Raw genomic sequence first — 22,574 nt, forward strand, 5'->3', positions numbered from 1 at the left:
AAGAGGTGGGGGCCGCGCGGGGCCCGGGGGCAGGCCGGGGTGCGGGCGAGCGCAGCGCGGCAGCTGTAGGTCACGGATAATGTCACTCACGAGGAATGCCCCCTCCCCCTCCCCTGCTCCCGAACAGGGGAAACTTTTGTCTGGCGAGGGAGGGGGTTAGAGGCCGGGTCCCCGCTTCGGGAAGGGTAAGGCAGCCGGACCGGTTTTCCCCGGGCCCGTGAGCGGCCTGGTCTCTAACTCCCCTCCTCCCTCCGGTTCTCGGAGTGACGAGCCCGGCTTCGAACGCGGCCCTTTAACTCTCTGGGACGGTTGAGGAGGGGGCGCCGTGAACGCGTGGCTCTGGGACAGGCCGGGAATCTGGTGACTGGCCTCTTGGCTCTTTCCCAGATTCGAGCGCCAGGTCAGCCAGGAGCCATGGCAGGCCCGGGGGATGCAGAACCCCACGCCCAGTGCTATACCCTTCCCCCAAAGCATTCGGAGTGGCCTGGGGCAGTATTGCCCCCTGGTCTGAAGTTCAAACTGACCTGAGTGTCTGTCACTTCCCATTTTGTGACCTTGGTCTGGTTCCTTCTCTTCCCGTAGCCTCAGTTTCCTCACCCGTAAAATTGGCAGAATACAGTGTCTGCCAGAATAAGGATGAAATGAGAACCTGTGGTACCTCAGTAAACGGTGGCATGTTTATATTCAACAAGTATTTATTGCATGTTTATGATGTGTCAGGCACTGGGCTAATTGCTTTACATACATTATCTCATTTAATTCTCCCACACTACTATTAACCACATTTTACAGAGGGGGAAACTGAGGCACAGAATGGTTAAAGGTCACACAGGAGGGAAGTGATGGAGCTGAGTCCCAACTCCAGGGCTCTATAAGGTCCAGGTGTGACTGAGCTCACGGTGTCATTTTCAGTTGGAATTGTGAGGATACCTCTTCCCCTTCCCCTTACCCCCAGCGATGCTCCGTCTGTCTGGTGCTGGTGCGGGGTGAGGTCTGGTGCCCTGGCTCTTGTTATTGTGGGCAGCTGGACCAGAGGGGAAGTCAGTTGGAGCCTGGGCCTGGAGCTCCGTGATGGTCCAAGTTCTGTTGCTGGCTGGGTCCTTGGCAGGAATGCTCTTCCAGTGCGAGTAGTGCAGGGAGGAGCCCGTCTCCCTGGCTCTGGCTGGGGACAGCTGGTGGCTTTGTCAACAGGCCTCTCCCCAGCACCCAGGGGACAGCAGAACCTTTCATCTCCATTCACACAGGTCACTTTCAGATCAGCAGTGGGCAGAGGTAGGGCTGAGAAGTGGAGCACTTGGGGCAATGAGAGGCCTAAGGCCCTGGGATTTATATCCCAGGTGTCCTCTTGTGGGACTCGTTGGCAGAGTTCTCCTGGCTAAACTAATGGGCTGCTCTAGGTGCCCCAACCCTAAAGTCCTTGAGGATAGTAATGGAGGGTAGACTTTGAGCCAGTGTCAGGACTGCAGAATCCTAATGGAAAATACATGTGTCTCTGGGTTTCTGAGTCATATTCTGTAGCCCTCAGTAAATACCCCATGAGTGAATGTGAGGGGTGGCCCAGATAGTGCCCTGTGCTGGCCTAATCTTTTGGTGGGGATACTATCTCATGATTACTGATCAGGCTGTGATTGGGGACCTTGAGTAATATCTTAAAAAATGGAAAACAAATTGCTAGTTAATAAATGACATCTTAAAACAATGGAGTGGGAGTAGATGATGAAAGAAGTTCTTGGGAGAGGAAAGTTTATGCGTTACTGTGCTGACTGCTCCAAGGGCTGTTCCAGCGCTGTGTCTGGGATTTCCAGGGTCATGGGCTTTTCCTGGGCTGTGGGAACAGGGAGCCCTCCTGGGCTGACAGTTCACTGTCAGCTTGTAGGAACAAGAGTGAAAAATTCCACTACTTAACTGGACTTTGAGGGGACTCAGAAAAGTGGGGGACTGAGTGGAGGGGCTGGAAGTCTGAAAGGCGTCCTGAGGGATAGGATGACCCTTGGCATGTGGTCAGACTCTCCTTGTCATTGTGATCAGGGTAGGAGGCGAGGACTCTGAGAGAATCAACAGGTGAAGGCGGGAGCCAGCAAGGAAGAAAAGATGGATAATGAGCCTCTTATCACAAGGGGTATGGAAGGAACAGTTTTATAATCACAGGTTGAGGATGTGGTTGAGAGTATGAAATCGTAAGGTAGTGGTTGGCTGAGGGGCCAACTGAGAAACTTAGAAATGGGCTCTGGTCTCAGCAGCCTGGAACTCTCTCTATCCTGGGCTTTGGACCTGCTTGACCTACCTGTCTTTCGTACTTTGAGGCCAAAGCCAGGCCTGCAAGTCCCTAGAGACAGGGCAAACTTCTGCTGGCTTGGCATTTGGTTTTGGGTATGGCTGGAAATATCTGGACTGTTTGGAAGACTTGGACATTCTTTACTTGAAATGGAACGTTAGGGTAATTTGTTAAATATGTATGGAAAATGTCTGTGGACGGGGGTGATGGGGAAACGAAGTGGGGTGAGGTGCTGCTGGTTTCTGACTGGAGAGGCTGCTGATCTGATGGGGGAGGGAGACGCGGATCGAGTGATGGGGAAGAGGCAGGACGTGATCAGTGATAGATGGGCTTTGGAAGGCCAGTGGAGGGGAAAAGCTCTTCTGGTTGTTATTGTCGGCAGGGCTTCCTGGGGGAGGAAGTGTTTGTGAGGATGCAGGCTGCAGGAAGGGGGGCAGTGCGAGACAAGATCGGGTCCTGGGGAGCCCACAGGATCCTGCTCAGGAGTTTGGATTTTACTCTGTAGCCGGTGGAGAGGACAGAGGGTTGTAAGCAGCTCGTTGAGTCTATGCCTGTTACTGTGCCTTGTGCCAGGCTCCTTACAGACGCCTCATTGAAACCTCACAATATCCCTGCAAAGTAGCTACTGCTGCTGGTAACCCCCACCCCCACCCCCTTTTCAGACCGGGAAATGAAAGCTCAGAGGGGTCGAGTCACTTACAGAGCTGTGTTTGAACCCAGGCCTGAACTGTTTCTGCCCTGTTGTGCTGCTCCTCTCAGGGGTCATTTGGCCAAAAATGGTGGCAAGATTGGCAGGGTTGAGACTAGCTCAGAGATGATGCTGGTCGTGGTCCAGCAGAGAGCTGACCGAAGTCTGACTCTGGCTGTGGGACTGAGAGGGAAGGAGGGGAGGCTGCAGGGCTTGGTAGCTGTCTTGGTGATTGGGGTCATCACAGGTGGTCTAAGGTTTGGGGAAGGACCCTTGAGGAGTGTCATTGCTTTCAAATCCCTGCAGGGCTCTCTACAGGCAGAGGGCATACTCTTGTCCTGTGCCGCTCCTGAGGGCAGAGACAGCACCAAGAGTGACAGGGAAGCTAAAGGGAATAAGCTGCCTGGGGAGGAGGCAAGGTCCCCATCATTGAAGGTGTGCGAAGAGGCCGGAGAGTTGGAGAGGGTGTAGAAGGCGTGTACCAGGGGGTCAGGCCTGGGTGACCTCTTTCAGTTCCCCTTTCATCCGAGAATCTCAGTACTTGGGGTGGCACTTGGCTTACTTCCGCCTGCAGTTTTTCTCATAGCTTTTTGGAGCTGCCTCTTCCCGTGCATGTCGGGAAGTTCCCCATACGTGCCCAGCCTGCAGTGCTCCGCCTAGGAGAGTCTTCCCCGGGGAATTCACTCAGCCCAGCTGGCCTTCGAGGGGCCCCTTGGGATGTCTGGATCAGCTGCGGGAGCCTGGGCTGCTGGGGACTGTGGTTTCAGAGGGCTGGAAGCTTCTGCTTCCATTTCCCAGTCTGTGAAATGGGTTCAGTCTCCCTTTCCTCAAATGTGAGGAAATAAGGCTGAATCATGCCGAATCAGTAGGAGTTGGAGGAAAGGGCTGGTAGGTTTGAAAGTGAGGAGTGGGAGGCGTGGGTTGAGTGGGGGTAGGGGGTAAGGTTGTCCCCTTCCTTCTCCACAGTAGAGGTTAAAGCAGGGTCCCCTGGTCTCGGAGGTCACCAGCAAAGGTGCTTTCTGCTGCCTGTGGGGCTATTACAAAGCTCTGCCCGTCGGCTCCAGCTTGGAGGGTTGGAGCTTGGTGGAAGGGGTGGACGTGGATGTCTTGGACCATGTGGCTTCAGGGCTAGAGCCAGTCTGTCCCAGAGTCACAGAGGGGACTGAAGCTCTTATCTAGGTGGAGGAGAGTTGTGTTAAGTTGCCTCCTGACCCTTTTTATACCTGCTTGTTTTATTTCTTGACACAGATTGGATTTAATTTTAAAAGGTGCATTGTGAACGAGCATTTATTTGTTGGAGGGCAAGGTATGGGAGGTGGCCGCTATGTGCCATCTCCCCTCTCCCATTCCCCCTCAGCCCTCCAGCAGAACCTGCCTCTTTCCCCTCCTTGCGTGTGGCCCATCCCTTCCTGCTTCCCCATCTCTGCTCGTGGCGAGGATGCTGCACCCCAGTCACTTCCCCTCACCCACCCAAAAATCCTCCCCTGCCAGTGCCCAGCTCTGGTGTCACCTCTTCCTAATTCCACAGAGCTGGCATTGCCCGCTCCCTGCTTTCCATGTGCAGAGTCTGTTATCTGGACCTCTCATGGGGCCCTTCACACGCCGGGCTTTGAATTCTGGTTCCTTAAAGACGTGTCTCATTTCCTCTAGGCTCCGTGCTCCGGATGCAGGGCTGTGTGTGGCCTGTTTCTGTACCAGTGGGGTGGGCAGCACTGCAGAATGGAGTCAAAAGTCCTGGGTTCAAATCCCAGCTCTGCCACCGTTAACTGTGGGATCTAGAGCAAATTACCCAAGTCTCTCTGGGTATTGATTTCCTCATCTGCAAAATAAGGATAGTAATAGTCCTATTCGGCTAGGGAGGTTGAGCAGATCAGTGCCTGACCTACAGTAAGAGCCCAGTGAGTAGGAGCTCTTCAAAGATAACAATAATTATTATTATTATTTTTTATACCTGGGAGGTGATCTGGCCTTTTAAAGATGGAGGGAAGAATCCTTGGAGGTTGAATTTCTAAACTTTCTGTCTAATGGTTCAAGAAGGCTTGTTTGGATGAGGAAACCGAGGCCCTGAGAGATAGGGCAATTTGCATGGGGTGTGGGAGCTGCTGGTCCTATCCAGGAAGCCTGACCGAGTTTCCCTTCTTCGTTGCACCTGTTTTGCCTCTTCTCTCCTTTCATCAAGGCTAAGGTGCTCGAGTTCTGTAGGCACAGCCTCCTCCCTGATGGGCATGTTGAGAGGTATCTAAAACTTGCACCAGATAAGTTGGTCTGGTTTACAGGCCCCGTGGCTGCCCTCAAGACCAGGGACCCTTACCCCAGACTGTGTGCGCTGTGAGCTGGAGCCTCGAGAGGCCTCCCACCCAGCCTCCCTGTGCCCTGGGAAGAGGAGTGGATGGTGCCAGGGAGAGGGGACCTAGGAGAGGTCGTGGGGCAGGTGACTAGGACACAGGCAGAGCAGAGGCTGGGAGCTGGGCTCTGGAGCCAAACGGTCTGGATTCACATCCCTGCCGGGCCACTTCCTACTTGTGGGACCTTGGGCAAGCTGTTTAGTTCGTCATCTGTACAAAGGAGATAATTGTCCCCATCTCACAGCATTTAGAAAGATAATGCATGGAAGGTGCTTAACTATGAGCTCAGTCCCTGTTATGGTTATGGTTGTGGTTGATGTTGTTATTACGGACTAAGGAGCTCATTTAATCCTCCCAACAGCGGTAGGAATTAGGCACCGTTATTATCCCCTTTTAGCAGATGTGGCACCTAAGGCTTAGTGAGGAGGACGCTCAGCTTGGAGAGGTTCAGACCCTGGGGATTGCCATGAGGGTCTCCTGGTTGCTGAGGGGCTACTCTGGTCAGACGGAGCAGACTTGGGTCTGGGAGGCACCAGAAACGCAGAAACTCAAATGATCAGAGCTAGCCAAGATGGAAGCGGTTGTGTCTGGAGGTGCGGAGCAGAATCCCGGCCAGCGCTCACGTGGTTGAGATGTGGTGAGGGCTGGCTCCATGAGGCAGGGCTTGGATTCTCATCACCCGCAGGCCGGCCAGGGATTGGCCTGTCGGGGCAGGTCCGGGTGGCAGTCGGTGGAGGTTTGCTGTAGTCATTGCACAGTTGCAGCCACCTCTGGTTCACACAACCTGCCCAGGCAGAGGCCAGGTGAGGAGCAGAGTGTCGTCATCACAGGGCCTTCACTGGTGCTGCTCCGTCTGCCTGGATTCCCTCCCTCCACTCCTCACACTTGGGCAGCCCCTGCTCTGCTTTTACAGGAGTGTGAGCATCACCTATTCATAGCAGCTCTCCCTGATTTCACCTTCAGGTTAAGTCAGTGCTCCTCACGGTTGGGCCCTGGACCAGTAGCATCAGCATTACCTGGGAACTTGCTAGAAATGCAAATTATCTAGTCCCACCCCAGATCAGAAACTGGGGGTGGGATCCAGCAATGTGGTTTAAGAAACCCTCCAGGTGATTTCAATGCATGCTAAAGTTTGAGAAACACTTGGTTAGGTAATAAAAAAAATGGTTGCCTCTCGCCTTGGCCTCTCCTGTTCTCAGCATATTCAGACACTCAGCAAATGTGGGTGATCCAGAGGAAAACCCTGTTTCTCTCTACCCTGTTTACAAGGAGCTGCCATCTTGGAACAGCTTCCCACCCTCAGGAAGCAATCTTGTGACACAGTGATGGGGTTCAACAGAACCCCAACACAATTACAGGAGATAGTGCTGGGGCCACTTGAGGAAGGCAGGATTAGGGGACTTGAAGCATGGGGGGCTTTATGGGTGGCAAGGATGGGGGCCAGGAACCAGCCAGCTGTGTTCTAGGGCTGGGGCCAGGGCTGGGGTTGGGTAGAGAGAGGGGTCCTGCTTCAGAGAAGGGTGTGTGCTGGGGCCGAGGATGTGTGCATGTGTGTGTGATTACAGTGGCTGGATGTGATCCGAGAGGACTAAGGGGCCTTAGCTGTCACCAGTCCAGTGGTTTTAAGCATCTCAATAATTTTAATGATGATGATCATATAGTTGCCGCTCACGTTTATTGAGAGTTTATCAATGCTTGCTGGGCACTTCCGTGTAATCATATCTGGAGTAATCCCCAGAATCATCCTGGAAGGTAGGCACTATTATTGTCCCCATTTTATAGATGAAAATACTGAGGCCATATGCTGTAAGGTGGTAGATCTAGGAATTCTGTAGAATGTTTTTTTTTTTTTCCTGAGGAAGATCAGCCCTGAGCTAACATCCATGCTAATCCTCCTCTTTTTGCTGAGGAAGACTGGCTCTGAGCTAATAACATCTGTTGCCAATTGTTCTCCTTTTTCTCCCCAAAGCCCCAGTAGATAGTTGTATGTCATAGTTGCACATCCTTCTAGTTGCTGTATGTGGGACTCGGCCTCAGCATGGCCGGACAAGCGGTGCATCGGTGCGCGCCCGGGATCCGAATGCAGGCCACCAGTAGTGGAGTGCGCGCACTTAACTGCTAAGCCACAGGGCCGGCCCTGTAGAATTCTATAGGGGTGCTTAGAAGCATGATCTCATGGGGAGAAGGGCAGTGGAGGATTGTCTTGGAGTGTTTGCACAGAAGGCACAACTTAGATTGGTTTTCTAAAGATGCAAAAATATATATTCTATCAAATGAGTGAATCAGGCTTTGAGGGGTTGATGGGACTGTGTTAGGATGGTTAGGACTCAAGCCTCCAAGTTGGGGCCCCCACTGCAGACACTGTCATTCTCCCTGTCTTATGGGCCGTTTGGGGCACAAAGAGACTCAATGCTGAGTTCAAGGTCCCAGAGCTAGGATAAGAGATAAAATCAGAGGGAGAAAAGTGGATCTCCTCTGGTTCTAGCAAGAGGCGATGGGGAAGTCAAGATCAGAGTCCACTGTCTACCCTGCTGTTCTTTTCTGCCTCAGTGCCCCGTAGGTACCTCAGGGCTTTCCTGACGCAGTTTAGGGACCCCTCCATTTCTCAATGGGGAGCTGAGGCCCAGGGAGAGGCAAGGACTTGCCCACACAGGGCCACACATGGTGTCACGATTGGGACCAGAACCCAGAGCTGTCTCTGTTCTGACCTGGGAAGGGTTTGTTTCCCGAAAACTGTCCCTGCCCCCACCCCATCTTTGGCAGGCTGGGTAGCCGTAGCCCTCCAGGTGGCCCAGAGCAATGCTGGGGGCAGAGATAGGTGTGTCCTGGGGAGAAAGCTGCCAAGGAGGGGTGAGGCAGCTTCCAAGAGGAAGAACACCAAGAAGCCCAAACTCCAGACGGAAACCAAATGTATTTTCTTGGTCCTGAGAGGATATTTGGAACAATGGGAGTAGGATGGGGGAAGTTGGTCTATAAAAAGGGCTTCTTGATATCCTTAAAAAAAAAGTAGAGTCTTTAGGTTTGACTTTTGTTTCTCTGAAGGATGTTTATGTAACTTCCTGAAGCAGGATCCCAGAGCCCCATGAAGTTTGTCAGACGCTATTGTTGATAGACTCGGGGCTTTGGAGCTGGACAGGACTGGATCAGGTTGTCTCCCCATTTTACAGTTGGTGAAACTGAGGCTCTGAGAAGTGGGGAGAGGGGCTGTTTGAGGTCGCACAGCGTGGCAGCAGGAGCCTTGGGACTAGAGCCTTGGTTTTCCGGTGCCTTACAAGGGGCCGTCGTCTTGACTTAGCTCTCCTAGGGCACGGCTGGCGTGGACTCTGGGCAGGGGCTGTGGTGGGGTCTCTCTTGTAAACACTCAGAGCTGCTGGGGTCGGGGCAAGGCAGGTCTGGTCTGCAGCGAGGAGGGCACACTGGATGGTGACTGCGTGGTGGGGAGGAGGCTAGAATGGTGCACTTGGTGGTGCCACCCCCATCCAGATGCTGGGGCCCAGCTGTGCACCGTCTGCCCAACAGCTGGGAGTTGTGAGTCACACCCAGTGGGTGCAGGGTGTTTTGTTGTGATTCATTCTGCTCTCCCAGCCCTGAATGGATGACTAGGCCCTGAGCCCTCATTCGTGCCCACGCCTGTGGACTTAAGTGGCTGTGCATTTGGGCTCTGAGTGTACAGATACAAAGGGGCGCAGAGGGCTTAGGGGAGGCCCCTCCCTCCTCCAGCCCCTGTCTCTTGAGTGTCCTGTGATCTCGACCCATCCATTCTCACCAGTTCAGGAGTCCATGAGCTCTTGAAATCATGTGCAACGTTTTGTAGGCGTTTCTGTGCATTCTTTTTCTGCAGAGAGTCTGTAGATTTCATCGGGTTGTCAGAGGACTCGGTGTCCTCCGAAGTGCTGACAGGAGGGCAGGGGGCCGCATGCATGCACTGCAGGCTTGGGAGAAGGTTGCTGAAGAGGCAGTGTGGTTCTAGTAGAAAGTAGCCTGGTGGCAGTGCAGTATCATGGTTCAGAGTGTTGGATTCTAAGCTAGCTCCCCCACTTTGGAGCTGTGTGATCTTGGGTAGTTACTGTGTCTGTGCTTCAGTTCCCCTCTCTGTAAAATGGGAGTAATAAGAATAGTTATCTCATGGTGTTATAGATTTTTAAATAAGATGATGCCTGTAAAGGACTTATCCCAGTGCCTGGTACAAAGTAATCACTTGGCGCGAGTTTGCTATTATTATTAGTTCCAGCTCTGCTACTAAGCTGCTGTGTGGTCCCATTAAGTGCCTTATCTTGGGGTCTTAGTCTCCATCTCCAGCTGTGCACTCTGTGTTGGGCTTTCCAGGAGCTACAGGCCAGGGCCGGAGAGCAGGGGTGTGCATGCGAGGGAGCGGGAACCCTCTGCACCCCGGGACTCCCTAGCCCAGGCCCTCCCTGGTGCCTAATCGTGGCTTTGTCCTGAGGCAGGGTTATGTAACCCGCCAGGCGGGACACAATTCTTTGTCCTCCGTTGTCTCTTTCTCTCCCTTCCCCCATGGAGCTGTTGCATTAGCCGACCTGTTCCTCAAGCTCCAGGAATGAAATCGAACCCCTGCTATTCTGCCATCAATTGATTTAGTCCGGAGGTTTGCTGGGCAGGCGGCCCCTCCTCCCACCACCTGGGGACAGACAGAGCTGATACCTCTGTGCCTGGGGGTGGAGACAGGGACTCGTTTTTGGGGGGAAAGGCAGGCTCTAGGCTGGGGAGCTCTTGACCCATGGCCCCTGTGGTTCCAGCGGGTGTGCCCACGTCCTCCCCATCACTCCCTCGCCAGGAGTGCCCTCCCCATCCTTGCAGCCCAGCGCCAATGCCTCCTCTCCCGGGAAGCCTTCCCCGGGACCTCAGCTGCAGGGAAGTCTCCTCCACTGAGCTCCATATTGTGTTCTCTGTCCCTTTTAAGAAAACAGAGGCCACAAACTGGCAGGCCACATCCGCCCCACGGGCAGATTTTGCTTGGCCCATGCCAAACATTGAGCTAACAGGAGATTTGCCAACAGGAGATTTCACATAAAAATCCCAACTTCTGGCTTTACTTCAAAAATGGGAAGATCAGAAAACCTTGAGCCTACATTCTCCAGTGGCAGCTACTGGAGATGAGGCACGTACGCTCCACTTTGCCCTATCCCGACCCAGCCCCTTTGTACACTTACCACCTTTCTAGGCCCCCAGGCATCTGAGTTTACAACTGTGTCCTGAAGGCACGGCCTGCTTTCTCTCCTGCGTTGTGGTGTGGTACCTCTGCTGTCTGCTGCGTGGGCTCCTTGAGGGTGGTGGAAGCTGGGGGGCTGACTCCTCTCTGCCTCCCTCAAAGCACTGTGCTCAGTCTCAGAGCTGTGTACGCAGCAGGAGCATAATAAGTGCTTCCTTTAAGAATGAAGGCGTGGCAGTGGTGCTCTTCGCCAGCTGTGAAGTTTCCATTTAATAGAGACCTGTGGATTGGCCTGCCCTGTGGCCCTCGAATCCTCCTCCCAGATAAGCTGTGGCTGGTTAGCCGCTGACCCAGGCAGCTTCTTAAGCTGCAGATAAACAGTCACTGAAAGTGTTGTCCCCACGCAGCTATGTAACCAAGGAGAGAAACCCTTCACCTGCAGCTGTCCCTACGTTTCACCCTCCCCCGGGGCTTGGAGGAGTTGGGGGAGAGGGAGGCTGGGATCAGCAGCCCTCAGAGGGCATCAGGTCCAGACTTCTGTGTCCTGTAGGTACAGAGGGACGGGACGGGGCGGGGATCAGTTCAGATGTTTACTGGGCTGGGTTTCTGCTCCTACAGTCCTTTCTCTGCTTTATTCTCCTCTTAGCGTATGTGCTTTATCCATCAGCTCCTTTATCCAGCTGTCTGTCTGTCCAAGGTTTATTTCACTCTTTTAATTGAAATCCTAACCATCCCTCGAGGCCAGCTCCTGGAAGAGGTCTTAGCTGAGAGCTCACAATTGTTCTGTGTACAAGAAAAACCTAGGAAGCTTGTAAAAAAACGCATGCAGATTTCTGTCTCTTATCTTTAATTCCTTCAGTTTAGGGTACAGCCTCCCCCTTCCTAGAAGGTTCAGACATGGGGGTCTATATACATGCTTTGAGGATCCTGTCTTAGCTCAGGGCTGGTAGGGAGGACCCCTGGTGTCACACATGCTGTGTGACATCAACATGCCTCTTTCCCTCTCTGAGCTTCTCTTTTGCCCTCTGCACTAACACGCTGAGCTCTTCCTGGTGGTTGTGGCCGAAAGTGCCTTCAGAGCTGTTCTTAGAGAGGATGACAGAAGGGATCAGTGTCTCACTGATAAGTGAAGGGGTTTCACATTCTTCAGGTAACAGCTCAGGGAGGAGTGCCCTGATGTCAGAGGACATAGCTGGAAGCCCGGGTCAGAGGGGGCAGAGGCTGTGCCCCTGGTGTCATGCCCCACAGGGAGGGCCTGAGGCCAGGGAGGTTGGAGGACTGGCCTGGGCAGCCCAGCAACCTGGCCACAGGCTAAGGCGTGCCCTCTCGTGTGGTCCTGTGGCAGGCAGGCTGAGGTTTCAAGTGCAGGCGTGGACAAGCCATTTACAGATGGGTAAACTGAGGTACAGAGAGGGAGGGACTCTCCCAATGTCACACATGAGTGCGTGGAAAGCTGGACCTGGACCCCAGGTCTTCTGACTCCCAGGCAAGGCCACTCTCCTCTGTCCCCACCTCCCTCTGCAGGGTCAGTGCCAGATCACCCAGCTGGGACAATCATCTGATTGTCTGTGATGACTTCGAGGCTAGGGCCTGGAAAAGTGAAGCCACCATCGTCACAGCCACCCTGGGCGCATGAAACCGGTTGGGTGTGCAAATTACGCCTCAGACATCCCATTTTTTTGTTTTTCCTAAGACTGTCTCTGATGGGCCAGCTGCCTCTGTGCCCGTTTCCGCCTGGCACTGGGCTTCATGCTCTTTATTCTGAGAACAGAGCTTCCTTCTGATGGTCCTCCTGCTGACAACAGGAAAAGGGCAGGCGTGGCACTCGCCTCCCTCCTCCGCCTCCTCTTGCTGGGAGCGTGGGGCGGCCTTTGTGAGATGCCAGACCCTGGCAGCACTGGTGGGCTGAGAGGGAGGGCAGCAGAGCCCAGTCTGTGTTGCTGCTGGCGGCTAGAGCCGCCCCATGGGCCCAACTATCAGACCCAGAAGTTCTCCGTCAGTGGCCAAGAGGGTGGGCAGAGACACTGGACAGGGACAAATATTAAGTCCTGTCCTGGTCCAACAGTCAATGGTCCCGGGACACGATGGGGATTTGGCTGGGAACTGTTCGTGTGACAACCCTCAGGGTTTCAGCTGGCACAGGTAGAGTGTCATTTCAGCTTCCAGGTGATCCTGGTGTCCTAGAGGGTGCAGAAACCAAAAGGTGTTCAGATGAGGGAGGCAGTAGTCTCTCATTCAGCAGGTTTTTGTTAAGCATCTGCTCTGTTCCAGGCACTTTTCTAGGCACTGGGACGCAGTGAATGAAACTGACCAAGTCCCTGTTTTGGACCAGGGGCTGACAGTTGAGTGGTGGGGTAGGATCAACAAACCAACAAATACAGCTATTTGTCAGGTGGGGAGAAGTGCCTGGAGCAAAAATGAAGCTGGATTGGGGGTAGACAGTGTGACTTGAGGGAGGGCTCTGCTCTGTCAGATGATTGGGTGGTTGTGGAAAGTCTCTCTGGTGAGGGGACAGCAGACTCTGAGTGGGGAACCGTGGGGTATCTGGGGAAGAGCATTCCAGGCAGAGGGGGCAGCAGTGCAAGGCTTTGAGGCCGGAGGGTGCGGTTGTGCTGGGGGAGAGCAGGGAGGCTGGCGTGGCTGGGCAGGAAGAAGACGAGCAACCCTGGCAGCTCGAGAGCTGGAGCCAGAGGGGTGTGGAGGGCCTCCTGGCCCACGGAGACGACTTTACTGCTTAGTCTGAGTAGAGGAGAAGCTGCTGAGGGCTGACTTGTTTCGACATACATTTGAGAGGGATCTTGTGGGCTACCACGCGGAGAAGAGCCAGGAGGGTGGATACAGGACTCCCGGCCATGAGGCTGCTGCAGTCACGCAGATGAGGGAGGCCAGCTCAGGGTGGAGAGGGTAGGGGAGGCAACCAGGGGTCGGGTTCTGGATTGGTTTTGCAGGATGAGCTGATGGATTAGATGTGGGATGTGAGAGGAAGAGGGTATTGACGGCAGGATTTCTGGCCTGAGGGACTGGAAGGACAGCGTTGCCATTTACTGAGACTGGGAAGGCTGCAGGACAAACAGGTTTGGGGAGAGAAATGGAGATTTCAGGTTAGACACTACCCTGGGGGCAGGGAGGGGTGGGACACGTGGGTAGAGATTGGTCCTGGGCCTTGCATGTTCCTCTTGTTGAAGGGGTGATTCCTGCAGGAGGTGTGAGGGGTCCCTGTAGGACCCTCCCGAGCCCTGAGAATCTGTTCTGTGAGAACAAATGTTTCTTGGGCCCTTCATGTTCGTTTCCCTCTTTGCAAACCTCTTTCTGCTTTTCCCTTCCTTCTGCACGGAGGAAAAAGGCAGGTTCTGAGGACTCGTTGTCGTGGTGGTTATCCTGGCCTGTCTGCCAGCATGCCTCTTGGGTGTGAGTTCCTCTTGGGGAGGGGCCGGGGGGAGCCCTGGAAGGGGAGACTGGAGGCCTCAGGCTTGCCCTGGCTTTGCTACCAGCAGAGAGTGTTCTCTCTGTGTCTTGGTTTCCCTCCTGTATGGGGAAGTGTTGAGCTGGCCCCAGGGGGGCAGGGAACACTTGAGGAGGCCACATAGCACAGTGGTTCAGAACCCAGCCTCGGAGTCCAGGCGTGGGTGCAAATCCTTGCTCTGCCGCTTGACTGTGAGACTCTGGGTCAGTGACATAACCTCTCTGAGCCTCACTTTTCTCATCTGTGAAAATGGGCCAACCATAGTACCTGCATCACAGGGTTACTGTGAGGGTTAAAGGAAGAAACACACATAAAGCACTTAGCAAAGGCCCTGCACATACCACACCCAGTAAACAGAGGCTGTTAGTAATAGTGACCTGTGTAGTTGGTCAGGTTAAGGGGTTTCGCCTGGTGGGCGGTGGGAGCCATGGGAGATTGTTGAGCAGGAGCATGTGACACCTGTAGTTTGAGGGGGCAGCTGTGAGTGTGGAGACTGGGGCTGAGTCCTCTTGGCAAGCCCCTGAGCCCCTTCGACCTGCCAGAGTGAGAACCGACAGCTGGCTCTGATGGACTGTCCTTTCCTTCTCCACCTGAGGGTCTTCACTGACTTGGCATGGGCAGCCTCTGCCTTGTATAGGCCCCTCGGGGATGGAGTGGTCCTTTTCCCTAAGGTCTCCTATAGGATCCCTTGTTTCTACATCCCTGTGGCTGACCTTAGGGAATGTGAGTGAGGGGCTTTGAGGGGACTTGAGTTGCATGTAGGGCTTTGGACAGGGCTGGCAGGGGCAGGGCAGGCCTGAAGTGGCATTCCACTGGGCACTTGGACCAGTTCCTGGTCCGGATCCAGGCTGGGGGTGCTTGCTCCAGTGGAGCTATGGAGAGGTCGACAGCGGGCAGAATGTGGCCCCCTCAGGACCCACACTTCAGTGGTGCCCAGGCATGCCGGCCGACCCTGTGCTTTTGCAAGCCTGTTTCCCAGCAGTTGAGCCATGCCAGGATGGCCAAGGACATTTCAGAGTCCCTCAGGGCTTGCAGCCAGGCTGTCACCAGGCATTGCTTGTTTTCCCAGGCTCCAAGGGTTTTTAGGGATGGAGGGGGCTCTGGAGATATTCCAGGGCCTTTTTTAACAGATGGGTAAATTGAGATCCAGAGAGAGTAAGGCACTTGACCAAGGTCTCACAAGGCCACCTCCCTCCTATCTGTCACCTCCCTCTGTTCCCATGTCCCTTGCTCAGACTCCTGGCCTCCTGCCCGGACGTTTGTAACAGCCTCCGTCTTGTGGGCCCTCCAAGAGTTTTGTTTGTCCTCCTATTATCATAATCTTGCCGTAACCTGCCAGGCACACGTGCTGTTTGAGTAAATCTGGTCTCCTGTCCCCTCCAGTCCCAGACGGAGCAGCATGGAGGTTCTGGGCTCAGGACCCAGAGCCAGACTGAACTCAGTTTGAATCCTGCTCTGCCCCTTCCTAGCACGGCAACCTGGGGCAAGATACTTCACATTTCTGAGCCTCAATGTCTCTGTCTGTGAAAAGAAAGCAGTAGCAGTACTTAATTTGCGAGGATGTCATGGTGGTTGAATGAGATAACATGTGAAGGGCTGGGTATAATACCTGCACAGGGTGTTGTGTGGTTACTCAAAAATGGTCTGTTGTAAAGGCCCATCAGTGCTGGTTGAAGTGGAAGGCCAAGAGCATGAGGGGTAGACGAAGCCTTGGACTGGGAGGCAGAAGATGTGGGCTCCAAGTTACTCTCAAACACTGCCTCACTGTGGGCTCTTTGGTAAGTCACTCTGCTGGGAACCCCACTCTCCTCATTTGAGAAAGGGGGAAGAAATCCCTGTTATGTTCTCATAAGGGTGTCATATGACACCAAAGCACTGACTGTGAAAAAGCTTTGCATCTGTGTAATGATTTACAAATGGCACGGCAGTGGCTGTGTTGTACAGATAGTGATGAGGACGTTGTAGCCACAGCGGTGGACAACTGGCTTGGCTGGAGGCTGCTCAGCCTGTGAATGCTCAGCACCCACACAAGCTTGCCATCCCTGCCTGCTCCCGGCCTCCCTCAGCCTGCCTTTCACGTTAGCCTCAGCATCGCACACTCGAAGATGTGGGAGGTGCAAAGACCCAATGGCATCTTCCGGGCCCTAGCGGGTTTTGGGTTATCTGGGGCTGATGCCATGGAATGTAGGGATTAATGTCAGACTCTGGTTTGAATCTCAGCTAAGCACTTCCCAGCTGGGAGCGTGAGCAAGTTGCTTAACTTCCATGAGCCTCAGTTTCCACATTTGTAAGACGAGGCCCTGCTGAAGTGGAGCCAAGCGTTTAGCAAAGGGACCAGCACATGGTCTGTAGGTGGTTGTATAAAGTGTTTTCTACCTGGAGCGTGGTGACTGATGGGTTAACTGATAGCGGGGAGTGGGGCTGTTGTGCTTGTTGCTGGGGATGAGCTGTGGAGGTCGGTTATGCTCCCTACAGAATCGCCCAGCACAGAGTTAGGAGAAGTTATCTGGTGCTATTCCATTTTTTTTTTAATAACTTTCTTTATTTCTTTATTTTTTCCCCCAAAGCCCCAGTAGATAGTTGTACGTCATAGCTGCACATCCTTCTAGTTGCTGTATGTGGGACGCGGCCTCAGCATGGCCGGAGAAGCGGTGTGACGGTGCGCGCCCGGGATCCGAACCCGGGCCGCCAGTAGCGGAGCATGCGCACTTAACCACTAAGCCACGGGGCCGGCCCCGGCGCTATTCCATTTTACAGGTGAGCAAAGCAAGGCCCAGAAAGGAGTGAGGGCTTGCCTGAGGTCACTGGCAGGTTAGTGCAGGCTGGGGTCAGGGTGAGGCGCCTGAGGCACCTAGGGGCAAATTCTAAGGAGCGCTCAGGTGCTGCTGTGAGGTGGCGCTCACTCTCAGTGTCCTGCAGGTGCACAGGGACACCTGAGAGTGAGTGCCTCCTTAACCTTTGTGTCTGCTGCCTCACTTGCCTCGCCCTAGCCTCGTCTAGGGCTAGAACTCTGGTTCTTGATCCCGTGAACTGTTCCTGAGCCTTGAGGGTGCAGGGACACCTGCAAGACATGTTCTAGAATCTCACCGAGGCCCCTGGGCCCCTTTAAAAGCAGCCTGTGTTAAGGTCCTCTGGAGCTTTTTTCCGTGTCTCTGCTCTCTGTCTGTGTTCCAGAGAAAGCGAGGCCTACTCCCCCTACCAGCTGCGCCTCCGTGGAAGCGTGTTGAGCCCCTCACACCCGAGGTGTATTGGCAGTGGGCTCCTGTTGTGGTGACAAGCCCCCGCGAGTCTGGAGGGACAAGGCTGCTTTCATGTGGGCCCCAGATGAAGCCTCCCTGGTCTCAGCAGGCTCCGTGTTGTACCCACCAGGCCCCTGGGAGATTAGGGACTTCTGTGGCTCCAAGTGTCTCAAAGCTTTTCCCTTCCTCTTTGTTGCCCCCAGAGCACCTGGTTTCCCTCTGCTCTGGCCACAGGGCTGGGAGCCTTTTCTGCGTCCCCAAGGCTTTCATGTCTTCTGGGCAGCCTGGTCTTGGGGCGTCTTTCTGGGTCAGTCTCCCCATCACCACTGCCAGGCCTGCTGGCTGGGCCTCAGGTGGCCAAGGCTGCTAATCCCTGCGGGGTTCCTAGGATTTACCCAGGGCCAGTGGGATCCTACGCCACCCTCGTGGTGTGGCATGAGAGGCCTTGGACGGTCAGCCTGGTGGTCTCCATCCCTAAGCAACATGTGTACAAACACACCGTCTTTTTTCCCCTGCTGCTGCTGTTGGGGCCTGAAATTCTGATATTGGCAAGTTGCCTTGTGCTCTGCTCGGCATCCTCTAAAAAGGCAGATACCCTTGCAGGTGAATGCTTTTATGTGTTAGCTACTGAAGAGCAAGCCCAGGCTAGCCTGGCCCTTTCCCAGCTGCCTGTGTGACCATGGCCGAGTTGCTTCTCCTCTCCGGGCTTTGTAAGGTCCTTTTCAGCCCTAGCGCCTCAACACTCTGGCACAGTTTCCACACTCTCCACAATGGCAGTCACCTTTCCTTCTCCTCAGGTGGGGCACTGGGGAGGGCCTGGCAGGTGAGCTAGGGTGGGGGCAGGGGCCAACAGCCAGCGTCACAGATGCTTTGACCACCAGCTGGCTCCGATAGGGGACATCAGTCCTTCTTCCTCTTCTTCTCCAGGCAGGTGGGGAAACTGAGGCCTGGAGTGGGGCGGGGCCTTGACTGAGATCACGTAGGAAGTCAGACAGAGTTGCAGCCAGAGCCCGGTTATCCTCGCTGCCGGTGAAGGCTCTTTCCACTCCTGGCTGCCACTGTTCTTGAGAGAGACCAGAGGCCCCATCAGCATGAGGGTCGGGGACATACTTTCTCCTCTTCTGTGAAAGGCACCTCCAGGCGAGGGTCCCTGCCGGCTGTGGGGTCTCTGCGTATGGGGCAGAATCAGGCAGGCCACCCTCTTCCTGAGGTCCAGGAGGTAGGGGCTGGTGGCCTTTGACAGGGACATGATGGGGGAGCTGGAGGCTTCCAGGAAGGTGGTTGGTGGCTCAGAGTGCCCTAGGGCCACCCTCCCAGGGAGGGGACCAGCTGACAGTAATGCCATTTGTCCTGACTCTGGGATTAGGTGCGGCCTTGTGAAGTGAGGAGTGCGGAGCCATTGAGAGGACGCAGCGAAGGGAAGCGGAGCTGAGTGGCTGTTGCCTGGAGCTCTGGTGGGTCGTGTAGTTCTCTCCCCAGCCTCCCTGTACCCTCTGACCATGGCCCTCTCTCCTCCCAGTCCTCCCAGGTCTGTCTGGATGTGTGTGTACACGCAGTGTATGCATGTTCATGCCCACACAGGAGGGGCCCAGGGGTGCAGGGGTTGGGGCAGGCTGGTCCCCCATCCTGGTGCTGGGTTCTGTTTCTGTTTAGGACCAGAAGCAGGTTCCTCAAGTGTCCCAGTCCCTGGGGCCCGAGGGAGATGGCCCAGGGCTGACCCGGCAGATTCCTGGTGGAGGGCGGAGAAGGAGGCCACAGCTGAGGGGTGGGAGGGAAGGGCTCAGTTTCTCCTGTGGCTTCTCCTGACAGCTCTGCAAGTCCACAGATCCACCTGAAACCCACAGGTCTGAGAGTTAAAGATTTACCCCAGGGCCAGGGAGGGAGCTGGAATGGTGAGGTCCCAGGGCACTCAGATGTTATATTCGTGGCTTCAGTCCTGTCTAGACTGTGAGAGCCATGGTTCATCAAAGCCAGAGGGGCCCCTAGAGAGTGTCCATGTTCTTAACTTGGCTTTTGGTGGACCGGTCACAACCACCCTGAATTTGTATGGAATCTGGAGCCTGTCTTGGGAGAGCCCACTGACAGCCTTCATTAGCTTCTCAAAGGGTTCTGTAACCCCAGGAGGTCACAGACTTCTGATTTAGTCCACACCCTTCATTGTGCAATTGAGGAAACAGGCTCTGAGAAGGGAAGGGTCTTGCCCAGAGGCTCGCAGAGAGAGTGGAGGCGCTGGGATGCTGACATGGACTCTAGGCCCACATAGATTTTGGCTTCTGCGTCCACGAGATGGAGGCTCCGCAACGACCCCTGCTTCTTTGAGTCTCTCAAGGGGCGTCTGGCGACCTGGGGTAGGCAAGCAGGAGGGCAGGGGCTGGGGCCGATGGCGTTTCCCAGCTCCCCTGCAGGAATGGCAGACAGGGGAGAAGTTGAGGGCGTGATAAACTTGTTTCTACTGCATTGGGAATAAATGACGAATAAATGAGGTCACGATTGGGAAGTGCTTGGTATAGTACCTGGCACAGATCAGAGCTGTGAAGCACGTGAGTCACCGTTGTCCTTCTTTGGCCTTGTTAGCTGAGAACTCCTGCTTCTGATCCTCACTCCTCCCTCTCTCTCCTCTTCCTTGGCGTGAGGCCTTTGCCTAGGGCATGGAGACAGCCCCCCTTTCTCATGTGGGGTCCCTGCCTGTGTGGATGACAGAGGCTTCTGGCTCAGGGGAAGGTGAGAACCCTCCAGCTGAGGCCTTGTGTCTCTGGGGACCCTTGGTGCCCTTCTCTGCCAGTGAAGGCTTTCCTGTTGCTAGAGAAGGTGGGTCAGCCTCCATTTAGGCAGCTGGGGCTGATCATCTGCAGGAAGCCTCTCTTTTGGTGCCCTCTGGGCCTCAGACCTAATTCAAGAATGATGTGGAATGCTGGGCAGCAGGGCTGTATAGGGGCTACAAGCAGGGGCTGTGAGATGCACTGGCATGGGACCATCCTAGCTCTACCTCTGCCTAGCTATGTGACCTTCAGTCAGTCGCTTACCCTTTCTGAGCCTAGGTTTCCTCGTGTGTAAAGTGCATGTATCAGTGACACTACGTCTTAGGGTGTGAGGATTGGGTGTGATTAAACAGGGAAAACTGTCAGCACAGCCCCAATGTGGGGCTGGTGAGTCACCAGGAGCTCAGTCAATGCTGGCTGCTGTCAGCGAGGGAGGTTATGATATTTGCAAGGAAATATCATTCCATTCCTTTCGAGTGCCTATGATCTGAACCTAAGAGAAACAGTTAGGGATGGATTTGACTATGTTGTAGATGGATTTGGGAGCTGAGTGGAGAGAGAGCCCTATTTTGGAGCTTCATGGGCTAATGAATAGCATGCCCTGTGATGGGCCTGCCCACCTTGGTCTGCGTTAGGAGCTTCAGTGGGACGGGAGGGCAGCTGGTCCTGACCTGTCTTGTTCCCCACTCCACCCCTCCCTGCAGCTGTCTTGTTTGTTTGCTCGGTAAACCCTTTCTTCAGAGCTAGTACAAAGGTAAACTCATCTCGGGTCCTGTCGGAAGAAAATAGATTCTCAACAAGTGGGGTCTGAGTTCCTGAGGTTTTCTGCTGGGCATTCCCTGCTGGGGAACCCAGAACAAATCCTGGGTTGAGAACCTGGGAGTGAACCAGGGCTTCATGCTTTGTTTGCTTGTTGATTGATGGAAGATTTGTGGGTCTGCATCCAAGAAGGATCATTAGAGACTGCTTTTGATGTTAAAACACACATCAAATGGATGAAAACAAAACAGAAAGCACCATTCAAAGGGAGCAGAGAATGGGATGTGCGGGGTGCTGGCATGTGTCTGCTGTCCTAGATGACCGCGGAGGGAGGGCCGTGGTGCTGAAGGGTGAACCCAGCTCCGGAGCTGGGCGCCTCGGTGCTCAGATTCCCAGTCACCCGCTTGTTAGCTCTGTGGGCTGGGGCAAGTCCTGGCCCCTCTGGGCCTTAGTTTCCTCATCTGTAAAAGGAGGGGGATTGTAGGTCATGGTGCTATTGTAAGGGTTAAATAATAGCATGTAGTACAGGCGTATCCTGTCTAATAAATGGAAATTCATATCATAATGCATTTAGGTTGGAGATTTCTCATAGCAGATTCAAAAAGGGGAAGGTAATTGGCAAGGGCACATCACTCTTGGACACCTACCGCGGGCAGGAGACCGCTTCCGCCTTGGAAAGCTTTTGGTGAGGTTGGGGGACCAGTGTTATAACTGCAAGAGTAGCCAACATCTGGCAGTGGAAATCTGGCGTTGTGTTGGGGAGATGCAGAGCAGGAGAGCTCATCCAGGACTTTTGAAATTCACAGCCGGCAGAGTCAACTTGGGGCTGAGGCTGGCCTTGGAGGAGGATAGCAGGGTTTTAATGGTTGAGAAAATGGGCCAAGGTGGGGGTGGTGGGGCAGCCCTGGTTGGCGCAACCCCAGCGGGTCGTTTTCTCTCTCTGGGCCTCAGTGTCCCCATGTGCTCACTGCAGGGTGGACCGCACACTCTGCAACCTAAGGCATTGAGCCAGACTGCCAACAGTCCCTTGGTGGCAGCCCTGGACTCTGGGGTGACTGATGGACAGCAGCTTGGCCCCCAGCCAGGCAGCGCTGCGGGGCTGTGGGGGATGGGGTGTGCAGCAAATTCCAGCAGAGGAAGGGATTTACTTCTGGTCTCAGCCTCCCTGGGTTGTAATTGCGCTGGAGAAATTCCCGCACAGCTGGGAAGCAAATGTGGAGGATTTTCTGTGCTGTGCTGTACATAGTGGGTGGGGCAGGCTGGGGCAGGGTGGCTGGTGGAGCTGGGCGGCTGTGGGGTGTGGCTGGGTCGTGGGTAGTGGCGTGACTGTGCTGGGGGTGTGATGGGCTGGGAGGGGCTGGGTCGGCTGTGGGGAGTGGCCCTGGGATTGCATGTGGGGCTGCCAGTACCTGGGCCTGCAGCCACCCCTCCTCTCCAGGCCCGGGTGCCCACGCACATACTTTTGAGCCGGCTTGCAGGGCTCTTCCCGCACCTCCTCTCAGCAACCACCCCGTACTTGTGCCCAGGGCCGCCTGTGATCACACCATTTGAACATGTCAGCACCTTGTGAGTTTGCCTGTGCGTTTGTGTGCATGTGGGTGTGGGGGATGTCGGGGGCACTGTCAGGAATGACCCAGGCAGGGCTGGGTGAGCGTGCGGGGCTGTGGGGACCTTCCTCCATTCACCCTGCGGCAACATTACACCAGAAACATAAACACTTGGCGCCCAAAGGCCTGTCTTCAGTGCCCGGTGCCATGCTTGGGGCCTGGTAGTGCTCACTAAGCACAGGATGCAGGAACAGGGGACGGGTCTCTGCGGGTTCCTGACTCCCAGTGCGCTCCCAAACCTGACCTCCCTTCCTCTCTTTCTGGATCCA

At 54.7% G+C, this 22,574-nt stretch overlaps 1 protein-coding gene across 8 annotated transcripts in view; it reads left to right on the top strand.

Moving 5' to 3' along the window:
• Positions 1-22,574, top strand: part of NDST1 (N-deacetylase and N-sulfotransferase 1) — a 63,220-nt gene that overhangs the window by 693 nt on the left and 39,953 nt on the right. For 2 of the 8 annotated variants that reach the window (XM_058544135.1, XM_058544145.1), the window contains exons 2-4: positions 15,597-15,719; positions 16,509-16,698; positions 18,547-18,634. The exons of 2 other annotated variants lie outside the window; for them this stretch is intronic. The gene's annotated coding sequence lies outside the window, so the exon portion shown is untranslated. Of the gene's footprint in view, positions 1-15,596; positions 15,720-16,508; positions 16,699-18,546; positions 18,635-19,022; positions 19,529-22,574 lie in introns of those variants that run through there. 4 more of the 8 variants (XM_058544156.1, XM_058544167.1, XM_058544176.1 and 1 more) reach the window with 3 other exon arrangements.

This window comes from Diceros bicornis, chromosome 1 (assembly GCF_020826845.1).
Source record: "Diceros bicornis minor isolate mBicDic1 chromosome 1, mDicBic1.mat.cur, whole genome shotgun sequence".
In the NCBI taxonomy this organism is placed as follows: Eukaryota; Metazoa; Chordata; class Mammalia; order Perissodactyla; family Rhinocerotidae; genus Diceros; species Diceros bicornis.